The 23,499-nt window shown below is 39.9% G+C and overlaps 1 protein-coding gene across 6 annotated transcripts in view; it reads right to left on the reverse strand.

Annotated features, from left to right (window-relative positions):
* The window catches only part of SCAF8 (SR-related CTD associated factor 8), a 331,677-nt gene that overhangs the window by 21,052 nt on the left and 287,126 nt on the right, over window positions 1-23,499 (reverse strand). For 3 of the 6 annotated variants that reach the window (XR_016311645.1, XR_016311643.1, XR_016311648.1), the window contains exons 21-22: window positions 10,848-10,921; window positions 8,219-10,015 (exon numbers count right to left, since the gene is read on the reverse strand). The gene's annotated coding sequence lies outside the window, so the exon portion shown is untranslated. The remainder of the gene's footprint in view (window positions 1-8,218; window positions 10,016-10,847; window positions 10,922-23,499) is intronic. The other 3 variants (XR_016311647.1, XR_016311646.1, XR_016311644.1) reach the window with 2 other exon arrangements.

A 23,499-nucleotide genomic window follows, 5' to 3' on the forward strand; every position in this document is an offset into this window, starting at 1 on the left:
TATGTTTTCCCCTCTCCAATCAACTTTTTAATCAAGGTACGCTGTTCTTCTGAACAATGTCTGGAACGATCATTATCCTCAGAATTTCAGAGAGAAATGCACTGTAACCAGCATGTACAACATTTGCTGCCTTCCTTCCTTAAATAAGGGCAATAATTGCCACCTGTTTTTCAAAGAATGAATGACCTCACTAATAGAACTCCACACTGCTATTATTTTGAACATGCCCCTTTCAATTAGTGATTCAATTACACAGAATCAGCAGCATGCATGTCATGACTGTTGGGTCTGTTGGATTTCTATTACTCTACTACACCTGCTAGTAAATTATTTGCCATGTAGAAATATCATTTCTACCAAAAACAGTGATTGATCAGGTTAGTGATGTCTGACTGCTATTATTTTGAACACAACTGTATATCTTCATTTGGACTGCAACATATATGATTACTATTTTACACTTTGATCATTATTGTGCACTTTATTCTTTGGTTATTGGGATATTTTAGAGCACTATTATGTATTGTATATTTGTACAGTTAATAATTATTAATTTAAATATTTATTAGCGATCACATTTTTTTTACTTTTGTTATCAAGAGAGGATATCGTCTTAAAGTGTTTGCTGCTTTACTTTTATGATTTAAGCACTTTTGCGGTTTGATGTAGTTATTTTTATTTGTCCTATGAGGCTGCATGACCCCTGGCTCTCTGTCCTGCCAGTGCTGATTGGCCCTGTGCTGAACACATGCACCTTCCCCTCCCTCACAAAAAAAAACAAACTCTCTAGCCATGCAAACCAAACAGAGCATGTGCAGACTTGCCATTGCTGCTCTGTACTATGGCAGATGGATTGGGGACAGTAGAAGAAGGGGAGGATCAGAGAAGACAGGTCAAAACAGCCTTTTTGCACAATGCAGAGGATTAATCCCTTAGGTTCCACAGTGAGTATAAGGCTCCATGTACACTGGAGCTGATAAACTCACATTCAGGGGCTGTTCAGCATTTTTTTCAGCAGCCCCTGAACTCTCCCTAATGTTTTCCTATGTGTCCATGTACTCTATGTCGTTTACAGTCATTTACAGGCAATTGAGTTTACTGTCATTTTTTTAATACACCAAACTTGCATTCAGGAGTAGATTTTATCAGGGTTTCAAACACTTGTAAACGCGGCTAACCGTGTTTATAAGCATTTGCGTTTGGAACATTATTTTAACTCTTCCATTTCCAGATGCTGTCCAGAACCTTTTTTCATCATGAAAAATGCATGCAAAGCATTTTCCCAGTACTCAAATAGACCTGGTACACCATACTTTGAGGTTTTGCATAAAAGAAAATATGTTAGACACTGCTGCAATAATTTCTGCACAGAAATGAGCTGGAACACATCCAAACACCACAAACAAACAAACAAAAAAAAGACAGCTATTCTCAACAAATACTGCTCTCTCTGCTTCTGCTCTCTCTATTTCTCTATTTCTCTCAAAATGTCTGAAATAGTTAATTTTTACTGTTTTTCAGTGCATTCTGGGCATTTTGGAAGGTCTCCTGAGGTTATCTTTAAAAACGCTTCAAAACGCAAACGCTCATAAACGCACATAAACGCGGTATGCAAACACAGCTAAACAGACTTTTTTTACCTACGTTTTCCAGCAGTCAGTTTCCATCGTTCAGAAGTGTCCTGTGTACATGGAGCCTAACAAGCATGCTTTACTGCAGGGGTAGGCAACCTTAAAGAGGTAGAAATCTACCTGAACAACATGGAATAAGTCAAAAATAAGCAGGCAAAGCGTCACCTCCATACACCTGATTTAAAGTGGTTGTAAAGGCTCCATTCTTTGCATGAAGATAAAAAACCTTCAGCTCCCCCAATACTTACGTGAGCCTCATTGCGATTGAGTGATGCGAATGACAGCCTCGGCTGTCCGTAGTCTCTGCCTCCTCATTGGCTGAAACAGCAGGCTGGAGCCAATGGCTCCCACTGCTGTCAATCACAGCCAGTAAGTCAATGAAGAGAGAGAGGGGGCAGGGCCAAGCCACGACTCCATGTTTGAATCGACACATGGAGCAGCAGGTGCCCCCATAGCGAGCTGCTTGCTGTGGGGGCACCCGGCAGACAGGAGGAGCCAGGAGAGCCTGTGGGAGACCCAAGAAGAGGAAGATCCAGGCTGCTCTGTGCAAAATCACTGCATACAGCAGGTAAGTATAGACATGTTTGTTGTTTTACAAAAAAAAAGCCTTTAGAATCGCTTTAAAACCTCTAATTGCCACACTACAGTGCCATAATCTCATGTATTGCACAACAACTATGGGTTTAAATAAGGTGGTGAGGAGGTAAAATATTGTGACACCTGATGAAGTCACGTGACTCGTGACGTAACGCGTAGGACGGAAGTGTGGTGACATCATTACGGTACAGACAGCAGACACCATCTTGGTACTCCCGACCTCATACACCCTGTGCTGTTACAATACAATGATTGCTTTCTGGGTCTGCAGACCCATGTATTTTTTTGTGAGTAGTTCCATTGTTTATTTACTTACTAATAAAAGCTTTTACATACTACACTATAGGAGCTCTCTTTTGATCCCTTTATATGAGGAATTTTGGAGGTGGAGGAGAGTTAAAGGTATACATACCCTAAAAGGATATCGTTAGCACTGATTGCTATGGATGCCATGGAGAGGAGCTTTCATGTTCCGCCATTGAGATCCATCTGGTTGATGATCATCTACTTGCATTTACGCTTTGTGACCCCTTTAGGGTCACAGTTTGAAGGTGAGCGCTCACGCTAGGCGGTGAAGGTTTGCCCCCCTTTTTTGTTTGATCACTGAATTCTACACGTTTCTTTGTGTGTAAGATTCACATACTGTTTGTTTTTTGGGACTGTTATTTTTTGGACTTTTTGGCACGTATTTTGCATCCATTTTTTTCGCTATTCATTTTATACATTTGTATACATTTTTTGCATTCACTTATTGGTCCAGAGTATTTTTTGTTGTCACTTTTTGTATGCCACTTTACATTGCTATTTGATTATATTTGTATTTTATATATATTTTTTTTAATTCCACTTGATGGTCCCTAGCCACCATTTGTGCCACATTTATTCTGTGTCATTTCCCTATACCACTCTTTATTGATTTGGACAGTGGTTTTTGTATCACTTATTCACTGATATTTGCTTCTCCTTGTTATGATCACACCATTCCTATTTGTTACACCTCTGTGGATTCACTCCTTGAGTTATTATTGTGCACTTTTTGACACTGGTTGTATGTGAAGAATTCAATTAATTTTTTTGATTTTTTTTTGTGAGTATTCACTCATTTATCAGCAGCTTATGTGGTATTGTTTAATTAGGTTCACCCTTAGTAGCGCAGCACCATTTTTTCTCAATTATTGCCTTTCACTATTTGTTTATAGTCACGTTATAGTCACGTTAGCAACTACTTAATTTCCTTCTTTGAGTTAATCTTTTTTTGGCAGCGCAGTGGGTTTCTCCCTTTCTTTTATCTCAGGGGATATTTATATTCCCTATGATAACAATATAAGTGATGAAAAAAAGAAAGGGTCAGTGTAAAAACAAAATAAAAAGCAAAATAAATAATTAAAAAAAATTACCCCCACCCCCCGTGCTCACACATGAAGGCGAACTTAAGCATCAATCCTGTGTCGGTATGTAAACAGAGATTCTACCATGCATGTGATGTATCACTGTGAACATCAGATTGAGGGCAGTAATTCTATAACTAGACCTCCTGTGTAAACCTAAAGTGGTGACATGTAAAAGCTTTTAAAGCATCGCCTATGGATATGAAAAATGTACTTAGTTTGTTGTCGTTGCATGTGCATATGCAATTTTAAAGCATGTCATGTTGGGTATCTATTTACTCAGTGTAACATCATCTTTTATATTTTATCAAACAAATACACAAAATTTTGTGTTTTTGTGCATTAAAATTCAAAAACGTTTATTTTTTTCAAAAAGTTTGTGTCTGAAAAATCGCTGTGCAAATACTGTGTGGCATAAAAAAATGTAAAAACCTATCATTTTTATTCTCTAGGGCCTCTGCTTATAAATATATATATATATATATATATATATATATACAGTATATATATAATGCTTTGGGGTTCAAAGTAATTTTCTAACAAAATGTAATTTTCATGTAAACAAAAAGTGTCAGAAAACAAGTGGTTAGAAGAGTGCCAGAATAGTAGAAGCACCCCCCCCAAATGACCCCTTTTTGGAAAGTAGACACACCTACATGCACCTACCTGCTAAGGGGCATGGTGAGTATTTTGCAGAACTCATTTGTGCCACACGTTTGTGGAAAATGAAGAAAGAAAACGCAATTTTGTTTCCTTTTCTGTTTTTTTCTTTTTCAAAACCTTGTGAAAAAAATGTTATCTACAAATACTCACCAGGCCTCTTATCAAATTCCTTCAGGTGTCTACTTTCCAAAAAAGGTCATTTGGGGGGTATTTGTACTATCCTTGCATTTTAGTGCCTCCAAAACTGTGATAAAGTGTCACCTTTGTGTAAAAAAAACTAAATTTTGTCATTTTCCAAAAAATAAAATCTTCCATGGACTCAACATGCCTCTCAGCAAATTCCTTGGGGTGTCTACTTTCCAAAAAGGGGTCATTTGTTGGGGGCTCTGGGAGTTTATACTGCCCTGGCATTATAGCAAGGAATGTGTTAGGCAGTCATAAAGTAAAAGTTGCGCAAATTCTAATATATATACCATAGACGCGCATTCAGAAATTAAGAAAAACACCTCCCATAGTCTAATAATTTTTTTAAAACCAAAAGGCACACAAACAAATGCACTTACAAAGAGCCGCACAGACCACAGACCGCGATAAGCTGATAAAAAGAACAGATACCACCTATGGTCCTACGATCTGGACCGGAAATTATGTCACCGGTCTCCGTTTTTCGATGCATTGCATCACAACCACGTGACTTCCTCAGGAATTATTGTATTAATTAATTCATTTATTTATTTATTTACTTATGGCACATAGCACTTTTGGGGTTTAGGAGGATTGAATTGTGAGTTCATCTTATTTGAATGGGTCGTCATGGGAAGATGGCTCATTTAGTCTTTGTATGGTGTATGATAAAGCAACACTTCTCTTTTTAAAATAATTAGCAAGTGGGAACAATTTTTGGTATTTGCAGCAGCCCCTTATATTTATGTATTCACCTTTATTGTGTGGGTGGCAGCACATTTGAGTTTGCAGTTTTTATCTGATTGTTTGAATAACCATAGTTTTTAGACGCTATGTAACTTTCACACAAACCAATTATTATTTTTTATTACCAAAGACATGTACCAGAATACATTTTAGCTTAAATTTATAACTAAATTTGAGTTCATAGGATATTTTTTATAACAGAAAATAGAAAATATTGTTTTTTTCTAAATTTTTCGTTTATTTATCATTTATATCACAAAAAATAAAAAACCCAGTGTTGATCAAATACCACCAAAAGAAAGCTCTATTTGTGTGAAAAAAGGACATACATTTTATTGCCGAATAGCAAAAAATGGCCTGGTCAGGAAGTGGGGAAATCCTTCCAGGGCTGAAGTGGTTATAGGATAAGTTCACCTTTCATAACATGTTACATGTTACACCCATATCCAGGGTGTAGTATGTTATTAAATAGGCAGACCCCACACCCTCCCAAGTTCCTGTTGCGACAGCACACCCACTGTCTTCTCCCTGCACCCACTGTAATAATTTAAAAAAAACGTGGCCCTTTAGGGCTCCACCCACCTGGCCATGTCATTCAATCACAGAGTTCTGTGAATGGGAGAACTACAACTACCATCAACCATTGCTGCTGATGGCTTATAGTTCCCAATGAACTACCAAGGCACTCATGAGCACTCATGGATTCTTCCTGTCATTCAGCAACTGCCTGCCTGTATGAGGTATGAGCAAACAGCTAAACTGACAGTCTGCAGGAGCCATGCATTGCACCCGTTATCTGCTGATCGCAGGTGCAAGGCTTTCCAGGTTCCTAATAAAAGAAAATAATAAATGCAAACTTTTTTTTTACCTACAAAAAGATGTGCATTTATTATTTTTTTTAAAAAGAAGACTGTATCCTTTAATATAGCGATAATAATATTAGGCCTAACTTTCCGATTTCAGGGCTGGCATTTTATTTGTTAAATGACTGTGCCTCTGTGGTTAATAAGCTACTTTATCGGTCATTTAAGGGAATAACCATAAGCAGGGCTTAATTCTGAAGACACAAGAATATTTTTGGTTAAGAAATCAAACAGTATACATTTTGTGACCCTTGCTCATAAAGTGTATTTCCACCTTTTCAGTCAAATTTGAGAAATTCTCACTACAGTGAGGAACAGAAGTATTTGAACACCCTGCGATTTTGCAAGTTCTCCCACTTAGAAATCATTGAGGGGTCTGAAATTCACATTGTAGGTGCATTCCCACTCTGAGAGACAGAATTTAAAAAAAAATTCAGGAAATCACATTGTATGATTTTTAAAGAATTTATTTGTCTTGCACTGCTGAACAGCAAGAATTCTAGCTCTCAAAGACCTGTTACTGTGCCTTTAAAAAGTCCACCTCTACTCCACTCATTAATCTAACTTAGTAGCACCTGTCTGAGCTCTTTAAAGACACCTGTCCACCCCACAGTCAGTCAGACGCCAACTACTATAATGGGCAAGACCAAAGAGCTGTTGAAAGACACCAGAGATAAAATTGTGGACCTCCACAAGGCTGGAATGGGCTACGGGACAATTGCCAAGAAGCTTGGTAAAAATAGATCAACTGTTGGAGCAATTGTTAGAAAATGGAAGAGGCTAAAGATGACTGTCAGTCTCCCTCCGACTGGGGCTCCATGCAAGATCTCACCTCGTGGGGTATCACTGATGAAAAGAAAAGTGAGGAATCAGCCCAGAACTACAAGGGAGGAGCTGGTCAATGACATGAAGAGAGCTGGGACCACAGTTTCAAAGGTCACTGTCGGTAGAACACTATGCCGTCATGGTTTCAAATCATGCATTGCACGGAAGGTACCCCTGCTCAAGTCATCACATGTCCAGGCCCGTCTGAAGTTTGCCAATGACCATCTGGATGATCCAGAGGAGGCATGGGAGAAAGTCATGTGGTCAGATGAGACCAAAGTAGAACTTTTTGGTCTAAACTTCACTCGTCGTGTTTGGAGGAAAAAGAAGGATGAGAAGAAGAACACCGAGAACACCATCCCTACTGTGAAGCATGGGGGTGGTAACATCATGCTTTGGGGGTGCTTTTCTTCGAAGGGGACAGGACGACTGCACTGTATTAAGGAGAGGATGAATGGGGCCATTTATTGTGAGATTTTGAGCAACAACCTCCTTCCCTCAGTCAGAGCATTGAAGATGGGTCGTGACTGGGTCTTCCAACCTGACAACGACCGAAGCACACAGCCAGGATAACCAAGGAGTGGCTCCATAAGAAGCATATCAAGGTTCTGGAGTGGCCTTGCAGTCTCCAGACCTGAATCCAATAGAACATCTTTGGAGGGAGCTGAAACTCCGTGTTGCTCAGCGACAGCCCCAAAACCTGACAGATCTAGAGGAGAGCTGTGTGGAGCAGTGGTCCAAAATCCCTGTTGCAGTGTGTGCAAACTTGGTCAAGAACTACAGGAAAAACGTTTGACCTCTATAATTGCAAACAAAGGCTTCTGTACCAAATTTAACACTGATTTTCCCAGGTGTTCAAATACTTATGTTCAGCAGGGCAAGACAAAAAAAGTCTTTAAAAATCATACAATGTGATTTCCTGAATTTTTTTTTAAATTCTGTCTCTCAGAGTGGGAATGCACCTACAATGTGAATTTTAGACCCCTCCATGATTTCTGAGTGGGAGAACTTGCAAAATCGCAGGGTGTTCAAATACTTCTGTTCCTCACTGTATATGTTTGTTATGTGTTCCCATGATATCATCCCATGTATCTGGCTCTGGTTTTAATGCTACGCAAGCAACATAGGACAGACTGGGATGCCTTTAATGCTTCTGATGAATTTCCTGATTGAAGCCTCTTGTGGCCTGGTTTCTACTTTTACAGCATTTGGACACTGACACTGATGTGGAATTTTCTTTAGTTTGAAGTGTTTGTGTAAGTTCATGAAATTTTGAACACACTGAAATTGTTTTGACAATTACACTTCTACTAATGGTTACCTTGTTTGTGTCTTGGTGTAGAATTCTGTATCCTTTTCAAGATTTACTGTACCCCACAAGAACACCTTCTGTTTTCTTTTGGGATGTGCACATAGGCTTTACTTCCAAAATTTTTTACATAGTTCAAATTTTGGACTCTTTTATTCCACAGTTTATATGGAACTTTCTCAGGTCATTTTCCTAGTATTTTGGAGATAGCATGCAGTCATAATTGTCTCCCCCCCAGTATGTGGTTGGCATATCTGCATCAAACAGCATGGTTCTTCCATTCTCACATAGAGTACAGTTCATTCTTTCTGCAAAGCTGTTTTGTTCTGGGTTGTATAATACAGTAGTTTGAAATATTATGTCATGCTTTCTGAGAATCGCCTGTGTATTATCACCTGTATATTCAGTTTCATTGTCTGTGCCCAACACACTCGCCATTTTGTCAAATTTGTTGCTTACTTGAGCCAAATATTGTTCAAAGTTCTCTGTTTATATACATTTGTTGTACACACCTTTGTTGTGTAACAGATATAGTGCAGTATACCTGGAGTAATCATCTATAAAAGTGAGAAAATACCTCTTCTTTCCTGGAGTAAATTTTTCCATTGGACCACAAAGACTTGAATGAATTAGGTCCAGAGGTTTTTAGCTTTGCTGTTACTCTGCTTTGGATTTTATTTTTCCTTTTATATAGCTGGTGCATTTCATTGTTTGATCACGTGGACTAATTTTTATTCCACTTGCATAGTTATTCTCAGTTAATTTCTTTATTTTGTCAGGACTTCTGTGCCCAAGTCATTGTGCCATGTGTGAATGTAGTTTGAATGTTTTTCCTCCTTGGCAGTATTACTACTTTATTATAGTTCAGCTGATACAGTTCATATGTTTTGTGAGCTTCTTCACTGACAAAAGATTAATTTCAAGAGCAGGAACATACAAGACATTTTTCACAAGTATCTTTCTGATGACACTCTGGGAAATAGGACAGTAAATAAACCCATCTCCTATTCCTTCTGATTACATTATTTGTCCATTAGCTGTGATGATTTTTTTTCTGTTTTACTCTGGTCAAGGTGAATAAAAGAATTTCTGTCATTTGTCATGTGACTCGTAGCTCCTGAATCAACACACCATGCCTGAAAAGATGAGGTGCAACTTTTGGATTGAAAAACATTCATTATCTGAAGAAAAATCAGTTTCTTCCTTTTGTAGTTTAGTTTTTCCTTTTGGCCTTTTGCAGTTTAGTTTGTTTTTGCATTCCAACTTTCCATATTCTACAATCTGCTTTTAAATGGTCTTGTTTCTTGCACACAAATGTAATCTTGCATATCCTGGTCTTTCATCAGCTTGGTTTGGTATATCTTTCTAATCGAATACAGTTTATTTATGAGATTAGCTGTTTCATGCACCTTTTGTAATCCTTCTGACATTTTGTTAGCAGTTTCACACTTACATATATGTATGATTTGATCATCTTCTGTCCTGAGAGAGATTGCGCTCTGAGTTTTCTGATCTTTTTCTATCCTCTCATCCGAAGAGTGTTCTGGCCTGACTTCATACCTTCTCTTATTAGCAGCATTTTCATATTATATTTCCAAGACTGGTAGTTCTGGTTAGTTAGTTTTGCAAATGAAAGCTTTATTACAGCTGTGTTACTGGCCATTTCTTTTATTCTGTTGAATTCTTCTTTCTGTTGCTGTTGCACTTATTTGCTGTATCTGGCTATACTGGTCCCATAACCTGTCAGAAATTCTGTATATAGCCCTACAGAACAGACAGTGCACAGTCCACATGATTTTTTCTGCTTCACTGCAAGAAGGAAACAGGAAACGTTAGTTCAGAGAAAAGACACAGAGTTTACCATAGATGCAGCTACAAACCTATAAAAACACTGCCATATACTGGTTGAAGAATATATCTTCACTGAATACTGATGTAGCTGATGCACAAACTACATGAACACTGTATTCCAACAAGTTATTATGAAGACATGTCCAGGTCTAAACAGTGTGGCTCCTGCATTAGCGAATACTATAACAGTCAGTAGTATTGATAATAATTAAGCCCTGTGAGTGGCCACAGCAAGAGATGTTAGTATTTACTACACCTCTGTGAGTGCTCACAGGCTTATTCTCATTTTGGTGTGCAAGTATATATAAAATTTTCAACTAACAGGATAAACATTAACTAACAGACAAAGGATTCTCAGAGTTGTACAAATTATCTGAAGAATTAGCACAGCAATAAAACCCAGACTAAGAGTTCTGTGTGTATATTTCACCTTTATCTATCAATCTTTTTAAACATAATTTTTTTCTATATTTTGTAGGTGGAGGGAGAACAATGAAAGAAGCCAAGGACTCCACCAGCTAGCTAGATACATGATTTTTACATGCAATGTTTTATATTCACCTGACTAAAAAGTATACAGTGTACAAAAATAAAAAATAAAAATCACTAAACCTTCCCTTTAACAGGATGAAGACTCCTATTGGTTGCTTATTTTTCTCCTCTACATATTGCTGACCTGTTTGCTATTTTCAATGTGGAAATGTATATCTTTCACGAAAGATAGAGAAATATGAGAGAAAATGTTTTCAGTAATTCTAAAAATAAGACATCTTATTTTATCCAGACTTACATACTGGATTTACATCAGTCATGTTGATGCTGGTCCTCAGTACGAAACTTCCCTGCTAACTTCCAAGAATCCACCTAATAAACAGAAAAAAAACACATTCTGATTATACAACACATAATACATATTCAAAAGATAACATATATCTAAAATACATATTCAGTGGTATGTTTATATTCATCAGCACTGTAAAGGTGCCTATAGACATAAGAAAACAATTTATCTGGATCCAGTGTTTATGAGGCAGCTAGTAACAGCATTTCCTGTTTTGCCTGGCAGAGATCTGCAGCACATGGATGAAGTTTCTTGCACATGCATAGACTCCCTAAGATCCTGGGGCTCCATACCTGAGGTGTCTTTGCGCATGCACATTAAAACTTGTGTTTTATTTTGTAGATTGAAGCCTGTGGCACATTTGAGCATGCATGGAATCCAACGGCACACATGCGCCATCAGAGATACCAGGGAGAGCAATACCATTCTTGCTTAGGCAAAAAAAGAATAATGTTCTGAGCTGTAGCACAAAAAAAATGACACAAAAAATGATCAAATTCTGGGTAAGGGATGGGTAAGGAGCCCTGTGCAAATAGCTAGGTTTTTTTTTAGGGAAGGCCCACTTTAACCCCTTGCCCTCCAGAGGATTTACCCTCCTTCCTGACCAGGCCATTTTTTGCGATACGGCACTGCATTACTTTAACTGACAATTGCGAGGTCATGCAGCGCTGCACCCAAATGAAATTTATGTCCTTTTTTCCCCACAAATGGAGCTTTCTTTCAGTGGTATTTGATCACCTCTATGTTTTTTTCATTTTTGCGCTATAAACAAAAAATTACCGACAATTTTGCAAAAATATTTAAAAAATATATATTTTTTTACTTTTTGCTATAAATCATATTGAATAACAAAAAATTAAAAAACTAAATTTCTTCATACATTTTACCCAAAATGTATTTTGCTACATGTCTTTGCTGAAAAAAGTCCCAATACATGTAAATTAATAGGATTATGTGAAAGTTATAGCATCTACAAATGGTGTTATATATACTGGAAATTTCTTTCCTTTATACTAGTAATGGCGGCGATTATAGCGGGACAGCGGCGGGCATTTTGACACTGGCGGGGAACTAACTACCACTAACATCCCCAGTGACACTAATACAATGATCAGTGCTAATGAAAAGCGCTGACATTGTACTAATGACACTGGGCAGGAAGGGGTTAATATCTGGGGTGATCAAACTGTGTGCTGTGTGTGTGTTTTACTGTGTGCTGTGTTTTACTGTGTAAGCATGCTGCTTTGCATTGCTCTGCTATGCTATGCAGAGCAATACAAAGCAGTGTGCTGGTGCCGACAGGGGAGACATCTGTATTGTTTACATACAGACCTCTCTCCTGTCAGTGTTCCTCGGCGATTGCTGGATGCTGGCAAGGAATCTCCGCCAGGGACCCGGTGATCAAGAGCTGTAGCCGCCAATGGTGGCGCGGGTGGGGCAGTGTGCACAATCGCGCCCCCTACCCAGAAATACAAAATCACACATATATATATATATATGTGTGTGATTTTGCGCAGCCCTGCCACCCTGCAGCAGTAGTTTTGCTATAGGGCGGTGGGAAAGCGGTTAAAGTGATTCTAAAGTAGTACTTTTTTTTTTACGGAATGCATTCTATGCATTAAGGTAAAAAACATTTCGGGTGTCTGCCCCCCCCCCCCACACATATTTATATATTTATCCTGTATCAGTCCAGCACTGTGCCCATCTGGCGGTCTTCTCTCCTACTTCTGCTCTCGCACAGGCTTGGCTGAGAGCAGCAGGAGCCATTGTCTTCTGCTGCTGTCAGTTGAATTCTGTGAGGAGGAAGTGGTGGTGGGGGAAGGGGGAGGGGGGGTCGGGGCCTGGTTGTGCTATGTATAACATGTTTTCTATTTTAGGGAAAAAAATTACTTTACAACCGCTATAAAAATCCAACAGCACCAACCAAGTTTTCAGCCAACAGAAAAGCCACTTCATGCATAAGGCATTTAACTTTATGATAATATTGATTGTTTTTCAGAAGAGAATTATTAAAATCACATATTCCTAAATAAAAAATAAGCTGCAAAATAATTAAAATTTAATTTACCCAATCACATGCAAGGAAATATAAAAAAACTATTTATGCTTGTGCATGATTAGATGGTGGAAGTCAGCAGAGCCTCACCTCACTCACTGAACTAAGGAAAAATTCCTTTGCATGGGTGAAAGTTCCCTTGCAAAGTGAACAGCCTTGGTGCCTTTAGTCAATAAATTCCATTGATTGAATGAAAATTAGATATCACAGAGCATATACTCAAACAGATCAGTGCTTGCTGTTTGGTTCCAACTCTCGCTAGAGCAGAAACTGGGGGTTATTATTACCCTTCACCACTGGGCTGAAACAGTAAAAGTGAACTTCTATTTAACCTTCCTAGGTGGCTTAAATCTGTATACTGCATGAATATATCTAACAAATCCCAGTATCAGTTATGAATCTTTGATCCATATTTGTTGTGTCATGCATGACAACACACTTTAGTGGGAAATAGTAAAATATACGCTGCTCAAAAAAATTACACTTTTTAATCAGAGTATAGCATCAAATCAATTAAACTCCAGAGATATTGATCTGGTCAGTTAAGTAGCAGAGGGGTTTGTTAGTCAGTTTCAGCTGTATGTACCATTGCCAGAAGATTTGCTGTGTCTACCAGCACAATCTCAAGAGCATGGAGGAGATTCCAGGAGACAAGCAGTTACTCTAGGAGAGCTGGACAGGGCCGGAAAAGGTCCTTATCCCATCAGCAGGACTGCTCCTTTGTGCAAGGAGGGACAGGATCAGCCCTGCTAGAGCCCTACAAAATGACCTCCAACAGACCACTGGTGTGAAGGTCTCTGACCAAACGATCAGAAACAGACTTCATGAGGGTGGCCTGAGGGCCTCTAGTGGGCCCTGTGCTCACTGCCCGGAACCACAGAGCTCGATTGGCATTTGCCATTGAACACTATAATTGGCAGGTCTGCCACTGGTGCCCTGTGCTTTTCACAGATGAGAGCAGGTTCACCCTGGGTAAATGTTACAGACGGGAAAGGGTCTGGAGAAGCCTTGGAGAACATTATGCTGCCTGTAACATCATTCAGCATGACCATTTTGGTGATGGGTCAGTGATGGTCTGGGGAGGCATATCCACGGAGGGACACACAGACCTCTACAGGCTAGGCAATAACACCCTGACTGTCATTAGGTATCGGGATGAAATCCTTGGACCCATTGTCAGACCTTACACTGGTACAGTGGGTACTGGGTTCCTTCTGGTGCAAGACAATACCCGGGCCTCATGTGGCGAGAGTATGTTGGTATTTGCTGGAGGATGAAGGAATTGATACCCTTGAATGGCCCCTACGCTCACCTGACCTAAATCCAATAGAACACCTCTGGGATATCATGTTTCGGTCCATCTGATGCCGCCAGTTTACACCTCAGACTGTCCAGGAGCTCAGTGATGCCCTGGTCCAGATTTGGGAGGAAAGACCCCAGGACACCATCCTTCATCTTATTAGGAGCCTGCCCCGACGTTGTCCGGCATGCATACAAGCACATGGGGGCCATACAAACTATTGAGTACCATTCTGAGTTGCTGCAATGAAGTTTCAGCAAATTGGAATAGCCTGCTGCATCATTTTTTCACTTTGATTTCAGGGTGTCTTTGAATTCAGTCCTCTGTAGGTTGATAATTTTCATTTCCATCAAATAATGGGGCATCCTTATGTTCCTAACACATTACCCAGGCTATATCAGTATAGATATCCAGTGTGATATTTTTCCCCATTGAGATCTGATGTGTTTTTTGAGCAGTGTATATAAAAGCTTGTAAACAAAGCCCTTGTGTAGCCCTTCAATTGTCATTAGTATCTCAGACAACATTAGTTGCTTATTCAATATATAAAGTCCTTGTGGTGAGTACCAGCTTGAACAATATTAAATGAACCATGTATAATCCAATATGTCCACTTGACGGGAAATGATAATCAAAGCGGCAATCCATTCACTGCATCAAATGAGCTCCAAAAAGTGCACAACTTGTATAGATCTATTCTTCATAATTCATAAGTTAAAGAGAATGTCACTGCTGAAAGATTAGGACACACATTTACTGTTGTTCTTTAAAAAAAAAAATTAAAAAAATAAAGGTTTTCTAAAAATTCAATGCAAAGACCTTCAATGGACCTGGGAGTGAGTTCAATATCACTTTTTTTCCAGACAAATCCCTGTCTGCTCCAGGGTGGATTTGATTTAAATCAAACTGATTTAAATTACGATTTAAATCACGATTTAAATCACTAGTCAGTAAGGCTTGATTTAAATCATAGTTTTCTACATAGACTAATTCTTGCTGGTATAACTTTAATATGCAAGTAGACTAAGATTTTTAGAATAACAACCTTTTATATTAGTTTTTTTATCCCCAGTTTAATAGGTTAATCATTCATATTTGGACAACTTTTCTGTTGTACTTAGGAAGGAGAAAAATAATCGTTACCTTAATAATAACAATTTAAATAGATTTATTTAACTGAAACAATAACATTCCAGCATATGTTATTTGCTTAAACAAACATCCATGTTTGTTAACTAATTTGGCTAAACAAAATATATATATTTAAGAAACGCAGACTGTCAGCCCCTTCCTCCTCACACTTAGTTTCACTTTCTTCTTGTGCAGATCTATTCCACTCCAAACAATCAGAAAAATATTGTTTCTATTCTATTCACTGAACTTCTTGAAACTTAACACTGAAGGGGTTGATTCTGTATTCATAGGTTTGTAGAAGTTAGGATTAAGGTCTTTTTCTTAACTCTGTTCATGTTATAACATTTTTGCTGTGAAGAAGAGGCATGTGATCTCCGCTGAGTCAAATTCAGTTTTGAGAAATGCAAAAGTATACCAAGCATCTGTGATAATATCTTGTAGGCAGAGAAACTGCCCAATAATCTTACAAAAACCTCTGGAAGAGCATGACATTGTGAATGGATTAATGGCATTTATTTACCAAAAAAATTAAACATATACAGCCTTATTCTACATAATTAAAAAACGAATCTTTATTTCATGATGGAATAACCTTTGGATGGTAATATATTTTCCTCAAAAAGCATTTTATTCAAAAAAATCCAATTTAAATCAAAAAAATCCAATTTAAATAAAAAAAATCCGATTTAAATAAAAGAAATTTGATTTTTTTGATTTTTTAAAAAAAATCATTGATTTTTATCCACCCTGGTCTGCTCATTACCTAATGGTTTCCACAGCTGCAATTCTACTGTCAATTTACAGAGCATCCGTAAGCCATAAAGACTCTGGCATTTGACTAGTGATGGGCCGAACACTCCCCTCTTTGATTCGTGGTTGAACATTCGAACATAACAGAAGTCAACTGCGAACTTCGAACAGAGGGGATAATTCACTAAGCGGTATCTTATCGCATCTGAGTATGTGGTAAGATACCGCACAGCTACTAAAAACATTCTTTATTGTTCCAACTGTCAGTGGGGTTCCCTGCTGACAACTGAATGTAAAAAGAATTGCTGGCATTGTCCAGCAATTACCTTTTTTTTCAAAATACGTGGGGTCCCCCCCTCCATCTATACCAAGCCCTTCGGATCTGGTATGGATTTTGAGGGGAACCCCCATGCCAGAATGAAAAAAAAATGGTGTGGCAGCCCCCCCCCCCAAAATCCATACCAGACCCATATCTGAGCATGCAGCCCGGCAGCTCAGGAAAAGGAGGGGGTGAGTAAGCATCCCCCCTCCTGAACCATACTAGACCACATGCCCTCAACATGGGGGAGTGCTTTGGGGCAGGGGGGCTCCCCCCCAAAGCACCTTGTCCCCATGTTGATGCGGACAAGGGCTTCTTCGTCCGATAAGCCCCCCCGCCCACAGACCCCCACAACCATCAGCCACGGATCCCGGTCCCCCCTATGTGAATGAGTATGGGTTACATGGTACCGCTACCCATTCACAAAAAACAATTGTAGTGGAAAAATGACCGCAGACAGTCTTTGACAAGTCCTTTATTAAAAACAAAAATAAAAAAATGTCCCCCGAAGAAGATCCAACATCAATCATGATGCCTGCCACCACCGTCAATCCAAAAAAAAACCTCATTGCTCTCAACTCTGGCTCCCGCCGTCTAACAGCTGCAGCAGGATGACAGTTCTTAAATAGTTTGATGATGTCACAAGGGGGCAGGGTCACCCCGCCTCCTTGTGACTTCATCATACAGCCCATCACTACATTTGACATTGGAACAATTGGAAGCAGGGCTTTTCAACATGAGATAGTGGGGCTTAATTTCTACTTGGAGAGAAGTCAGTACTCTATGTACACCCCAAGAGACACAAGTATGGATTTGAAGACTAACTCAGGTACCACCTCATAAATATTTTAGGCTCAAGTCAAGTTCACTTAAATACTTCCCCAAAGACAGAGAACTACGGCAACTGTAGATCAAACAGAAGCTAACATGGCAGCTTCCTTGGCTGTAAAGGATAGGAGGGTTTAGTTCCACTTTAAGCACAATGATCTGTCCCTCTCCTGAAGGCTGTCATATGTTACTGCACTTAACAATTTGAACTTGGTCACAGTAACTGGATTATTCGCTTGCACATGTTTCCTTATCTCCACACATGGCAGTCCTCCACTGACTCTGTCAGCTCCTCTGGGTGTCTCCTTAGCAAGCCAGGTGTTAAGGAGGCACCCATGCGCATGCGCTCCCAAGCTGGGTTGTGTGTGTCCATTAACACACACAGCACTGGTATGCCACGCTCCTGCTTTCTCCTCACAGGAGTTTGACTGACAGCAGCATTAGCCTATGTCTCTGCTGCCCTCAGTTTCTCCTGTAAAAGCAGGAAGTGAGGGGAGCCAGAGACAGCGCTGGCTTGGTGACAGGAGTCTGGTAAGTGTTTAGGGCTGGGGGGCAGGCCAATTAGTGGGGAGTTTATTACCTTAATGCAGAGAATTCATTAAGGTAAAGAAAACTTTAGACTTCAGAACAACTTTAGGAAACACCATCTACAACAACCAGTCTGACCAGTATTTGGGTATGCAAATTGTATGTTGTTGAAAAGGATATTACGTAAACAAATCTCTTTAAACAATCTAGGCCTGAAGGAAAGACAAAGTATGAAGAGAAGCATGAAAGAAGAGGTGAAAAAAAGGAAGGAGGCTAGGACAGGATAAAGGTAAAAGGGGAAGGTACAAGACTGTTCTTTTTCATTTTTTCTCTTTTATCCTGCTAAGAATACACTTTCTGTCCTAGGGTAGCTATGCTCAGTCAATGTACTGTATCTATGGAGGGGCAGCTTTGTCATGCTAGTTTGGAACAAAAGAACACCTACTCCTCTACTCCTCTTCTCCATAACATAGGGACGTTTTATTTGTGGCTTTAGATACTTTAAATTTCTGTTGTTTTTCTTTATAGGTCTACTATAATGCAGATGACTTGGGGGCACAAGACTTGGGTTCTTTCAATAAAGTGGGTTAATGCCTAAGGGTAAAACAACTCTAAATGCCTAAGCACAATTTTGAAACATTGACCTGTGTTAGTAAAACCGTACATATCATCACAACTACTTTGTACATCCAGTTGATTATATCTTGTTTTTTTTTCAGGACAAATTGAGCTTTCATTTGGTGGTTAATGGTAATGGATATCTCCTGATTTTTTTTATTAGCAAAGGAAAACTGGGCCAAAATAGTAAACAAAAACTATAATAACAACACATGCAGCGCTACAAATGGTTAATATAAAGTAACATATAAGGTAATAAGTGATGGGCTACTGGTGCTTAGTGGTGATTGATAAGTGTCCTCATAACATGATACAATAGTTCCAATAAGCCGTGCAAAAGTGGTTGACTCCGTGCTGAAAAGTGTCTAATATTATGCACTCACCAGAAAGCGCATAATATGCGCATTTGAGTTGTCAGACCACTCCTGGTCCTAGAAAGCTGAACCTGTGTGGATCATCTGGCAAGCTGTCACTCTGATGGGGATAACCTTTTCCTTGGCCAGCAGGGGGATTCCAGACATCCAGAGACCCTTAATAGCACTGATCCAGGTTCCTCACCCAGGGCACTCATATGAGGTATCCACCTTAAGAGAGGGGGGGCTTGACCAAAAAGCCCACCCCAAAAAACACTGATAGTGTAGTACGTTTCAAAAATATCCTTTATTGCAGAGTAAAAGACAGGTCACTCACAGGGTTTCCCAGAGTCAAAGATGGCCGCCGGCCTCCACGAGGTACAGAACGGCGTGACGTCACCGGCTAGGCTCCACCCTGACGCGTTTCGTGCGGACGAGCACGTTATCAAAGGTAACGTGCTCATCCGCACGAAACGCGTCAGGGTGGAGCCTAGCCGGTGACGTCACGCCGTTCCGTACCTCGTGGAGGCCGGCGGCCATCTTTGACTCTGGGAAACCCTGTGAGTGACCTGTCTTTTACTCTGCAATAAAGGATTTTTTTGAAACGTACTACACTATCAGTGTTTTTTGGGGTGGGCTTTTTGGTCAAGCCCCCCCTCTCTTAAGGTGGATACCTCATATGAGTGCCCTGGGTGAGGAACCTGGATCAGTGCTATTAAGGGTCTCTGGATGTCTGGAATCCCCCTGCTGGCCAAGGAAAAGGTTATCCCCATCAGAGTGACAGCTTGCCAGATGATCCACACAGGTTCAGCTTTCTAGGACCAGGAGTGGTCTGACAACTCAAATGCGCATATTATGCGCTTTCTGGTGAGTGCATAATATTAGACACTTTTCAGCACGGAGTCAACCACTTTTGCACGGCTTATTGGGACTATTGTATCAGGTTATGAGGACACTTATCAATCACCACTAAGCACCAGTAGCCCATCACTTATTACCTTATATGTTACTTTATATTAACCATTTGTAGCGCTGCATGTGTTGTTATTATAGTGTGAAGGTTTGAGGTTTGTGCCTTTCATGCCAGCTGCTTGCTATCCATCTCCAAGCGCTCGTTAATTATTCTTTCTGCAGTAAACAAAAACTAATTTTTTAAATTTAGCTGTGTGTTTCTTGTTACTACCATAACTTACCATCAAAGAACAACCCAAAATAAATTTTCGAGCTCTTTCCAGATTGCAGCAATACCATATACGTGTATGTTATTTTTTGTTTGTACCCGTAGTACAGCCCAGAAACAATAGTGCACATTTTGTTTTTGTTTTTTTTTTACCTAAAACACACTGACACTGGTACCAATTTTTTTTTTTAAATCCTGACCTTTGACCTTTAGACCCTGACCTTGACCCAAACACTTACCCTGGCACTGAACTAGATCAAACCATGATCTTTATTTTTTATTTTATTTTTTAACTACATGCCGCCCAGCCACTGTACATATACGGCGGCAGGGCGGCACTCGCAGGCAAAACCACGTTTTAAAACGTGTGTTTTGTAAACAAATAGGGGGCGCGCGCGAGGCACGCCGCCGCCCTATCTGTCCCGCCGATCACCGCCACAAATGTCAGTCGCCGGGTCACAGACGCTCCTTAGTGGCTGTTTCCCGGCGATTGGCGGCAAACAGTGACAGAGAGCACAGCTGCAGTAGCTGTGCTCTCTGTCACTTTCCTGTCAGCTCGAGGATAAGCTGATCGAGAAAGAACAGTTTCTCTTTCTCGATCAGCCTTGTCCCGCCCAGTACACACCCCCGCCCCCTAGTAAAACACTCCCCTCACTCCTATAACCCTTCCCTGCAAAATAAAGTTAACCCCTTCCTCCCCATTGCCATTAGTACAGTGTCAGTGGTTTTTTTTTTTTGCACTGATCACTGTATTAGTGTTTTTGGGGATATCAGTGACCCTAAGTCAGTACCCCCCAATGTCAGAATATCCGCCGCAGTCCCGCAGTCCCGCCATAAGTCGCTGCCATAAGTCCCTGATCGCCGCCATAATTCGCTGATCGCCGCCATTATTAGTATAAAAAAAACCCTAAAAATCCCAGTATCTTTTCCGCCATTTGTAAACGCTATAACTTTCACGTAAACCAATTAATTTACACGTATTGGTTTTTTTTTTTTAGCAAAGACATGTCGCAGAATGCATTTTGGCAGAAATTTATGACTAAATTTGATTTTTGCATTTTTTTTTTTACTGGACATGTTTTATAGCAAGTCCAAAATATTGTTTTTTTTCCCTCAAAATTGTCAGCCTTTTTTTTTTATACCACAAAAAATAAAAACCGCGATCAAATACCACCGAAAAAAAGCTCAATTTGTGGGGAAAAAAAGGATGTAAATTTCATTTATGTACCATATTGCATGACCGCGCAATTGTCCGTTAATCTAGCGCAGCGCTGTATAGCAGAAAAATGGCGTAAATTGCAGTATCTATACCATAGTTTGTAGACGCTATAACTTCCACACAAAGCAATCAATATACACTTATTGGGATTTTTTTTACCAAAAACATGTAGCAGAATACATTTTGGCCTAAATTTATAACCAACTTTGAGTTTACTATATATTTTTTATAGCTGAAAGTAAAAAATATTGTTTTTCTTCAAAATTTTTGGCCTTTTTTTGTTTATAGCGTGAAAAATAAAAAGCGCACAGGTGATCAAATTACACCAAAAGAAAGCTCTATTTGTGTGAAAAAAAGGACATAAATTTCGTTTGGGTGCAGCATTGCATGACTGCGCAATTATCAGTTGAATTAGTGCAGCGCCGAGTAGCAAAAAGAGGCCTGGTCATTAAGGGGGGTAAATCCTCTGGAGCTCAAGTGGTTAATATTTCTGTATTTATCTTTTTCTTTTTTTTACAAACATTTTTCCCCACCTCTATGCCAGGAGTTAGAGAGATACAATGTATCTCTCTCCTCCATTAATGGAGAGAAGAAAAAAAAACAAGGGGGCCGGGCTGTACAGTGACTGATCACTGTGATAGCCAATCAGAGGCTATCACAGCAATCATGTGACCCAGAATCGGGAGTCCCAGGTCCCGATCGTTAGAATGTAAACTCTGCATCTATGTTGCTGATGCTTTACATCCACCTAAAACTGAATACTGACTGACTGTTCTCAATATCTTTATGGTAAACTCTACATCTGTGTTGCTGCTTTCACCATCTGTAGCCTTCTACACATTATTGTGATGCTTATTTGGTTCTTTACTTTCTTACTTAAATTATGGGCTGATCTTAATCTTCACAACTTGTTGCTCTTGCATTTTGATTGTGGTGTGAAAAGTTTGCTCTGCTAGCCTTATGTCTATTAATAACGCCTGACTGACTAATTGTCAAATTCCACCCCACCCAACACAGTATAAAGCTAGACCATGGGTATAGGAGAAGCACATAGCTAGGGTTCTTTAAAAAAAAATGGGTTGTTTAATTAAGTGGCACTTCCGCTCTGCACTTCAGTAATTGCACAAAGCGAAAATCTACAGCAAACTACTTTGAAAAACACCTAAGAGACTGCAGGTGAACTTGTTTCCCCATGCAGCTTTCCTTCACTCTGTGACATGCACTCTCTACCTCTCACAGTTTTGTTCTCTCTCCTTTCCTTCACCCCTCTTTTCCACCCCACAGGCTGTATATATCACCCTCGCTTGTATCCTCTCCCTATTACTGCACTCATCACCTCCTCCTAATTCTAAACCCACAAGTTAATAAAACACCCAGGATGCTGAGGCATATCCCTTCATATAAATCACACTCCCATATTACTTCCCCCACCCTTCTGCTTCTCCTAACTTCTGGAGATATATCCACAAACCTTGGGCATCCATCATTTAATTGTACCCAATGCACCCATCACCCCACACCCTCTGGCAGCAGTTGCAATCCACATAATTTAGTTTCCATTCCTCTTCTTCCCAAAACCAGCCTCCCCTTCTCCTGCACCCTTTGGATTGTTCACTGTGTCTGCAACAAACCACCTCTGTCCATGACCTGTTTAGCACTAAGTCCTTTAATTCACTTACTGTTACTGAAACTTTGCTTCATGAATCTGACACTGCTTCTCCTGCTTCACTCTCCCATGGTGGACCAATCACAGTGGTCACATGATACAGAAGCCATGCCATCTGTCAGTAGCACCTTAATTGGGCTTTAATGCTCAGAAAATTATGAAATTCTGTTGCTGCTGTGATTGGTATTAAGGGGGTTTAAATGCAAAACTATAAAAGATGAAGATTAGCTTAAAGGAGATGAATGGCTAAAGCTCATTATTGTCAGGATCTCTGCAGAGCCAGACCGGCTCAGTGACATCAGCTGACAGCGGAATTTAGCCCGCTGTCAGCTGAATCTGGGACACAGGAGTGTAGAACTAAGTGCACGCCTATGACCCAGATTCAGCCAACAGGGGGCTAAAGTCCACCACTGGCTGATATAACAGAGCCAGTCTAGACTCTGCAGAGATCCTGACAAAATAATGTCAGGATCTGCCCAGAGCAGAATATGGTGACTGACAGGTCTTTGATCACTCAGTTCTTGGTGTAGAGCCAGCGGGGGACAGCTGCAGCATCGGATTGGTGCTGTAGCCATCTAGGTTAGTAAGTATGTTTTATTTTTTCCAATTCCCACACTTCCTTTTAATGATATTTAGTAAGCATACATTTT

The sequence above is a fragment of the Staurois parvus genome, unplaced genomic scaffold, assembly GCF_062004578.1.
Source record: "Staurois parvus isolate SC_StPar_1 unplaced genomic scaffold, SC_StPar_1.0 ptg000081l, whole genome shotgun sequence".
Lineage (NCBI taxonomy): Eukaryota > Metazoa > Chordata > Amphibia > Anura > Ranidae > Staurois > Staurois parvus.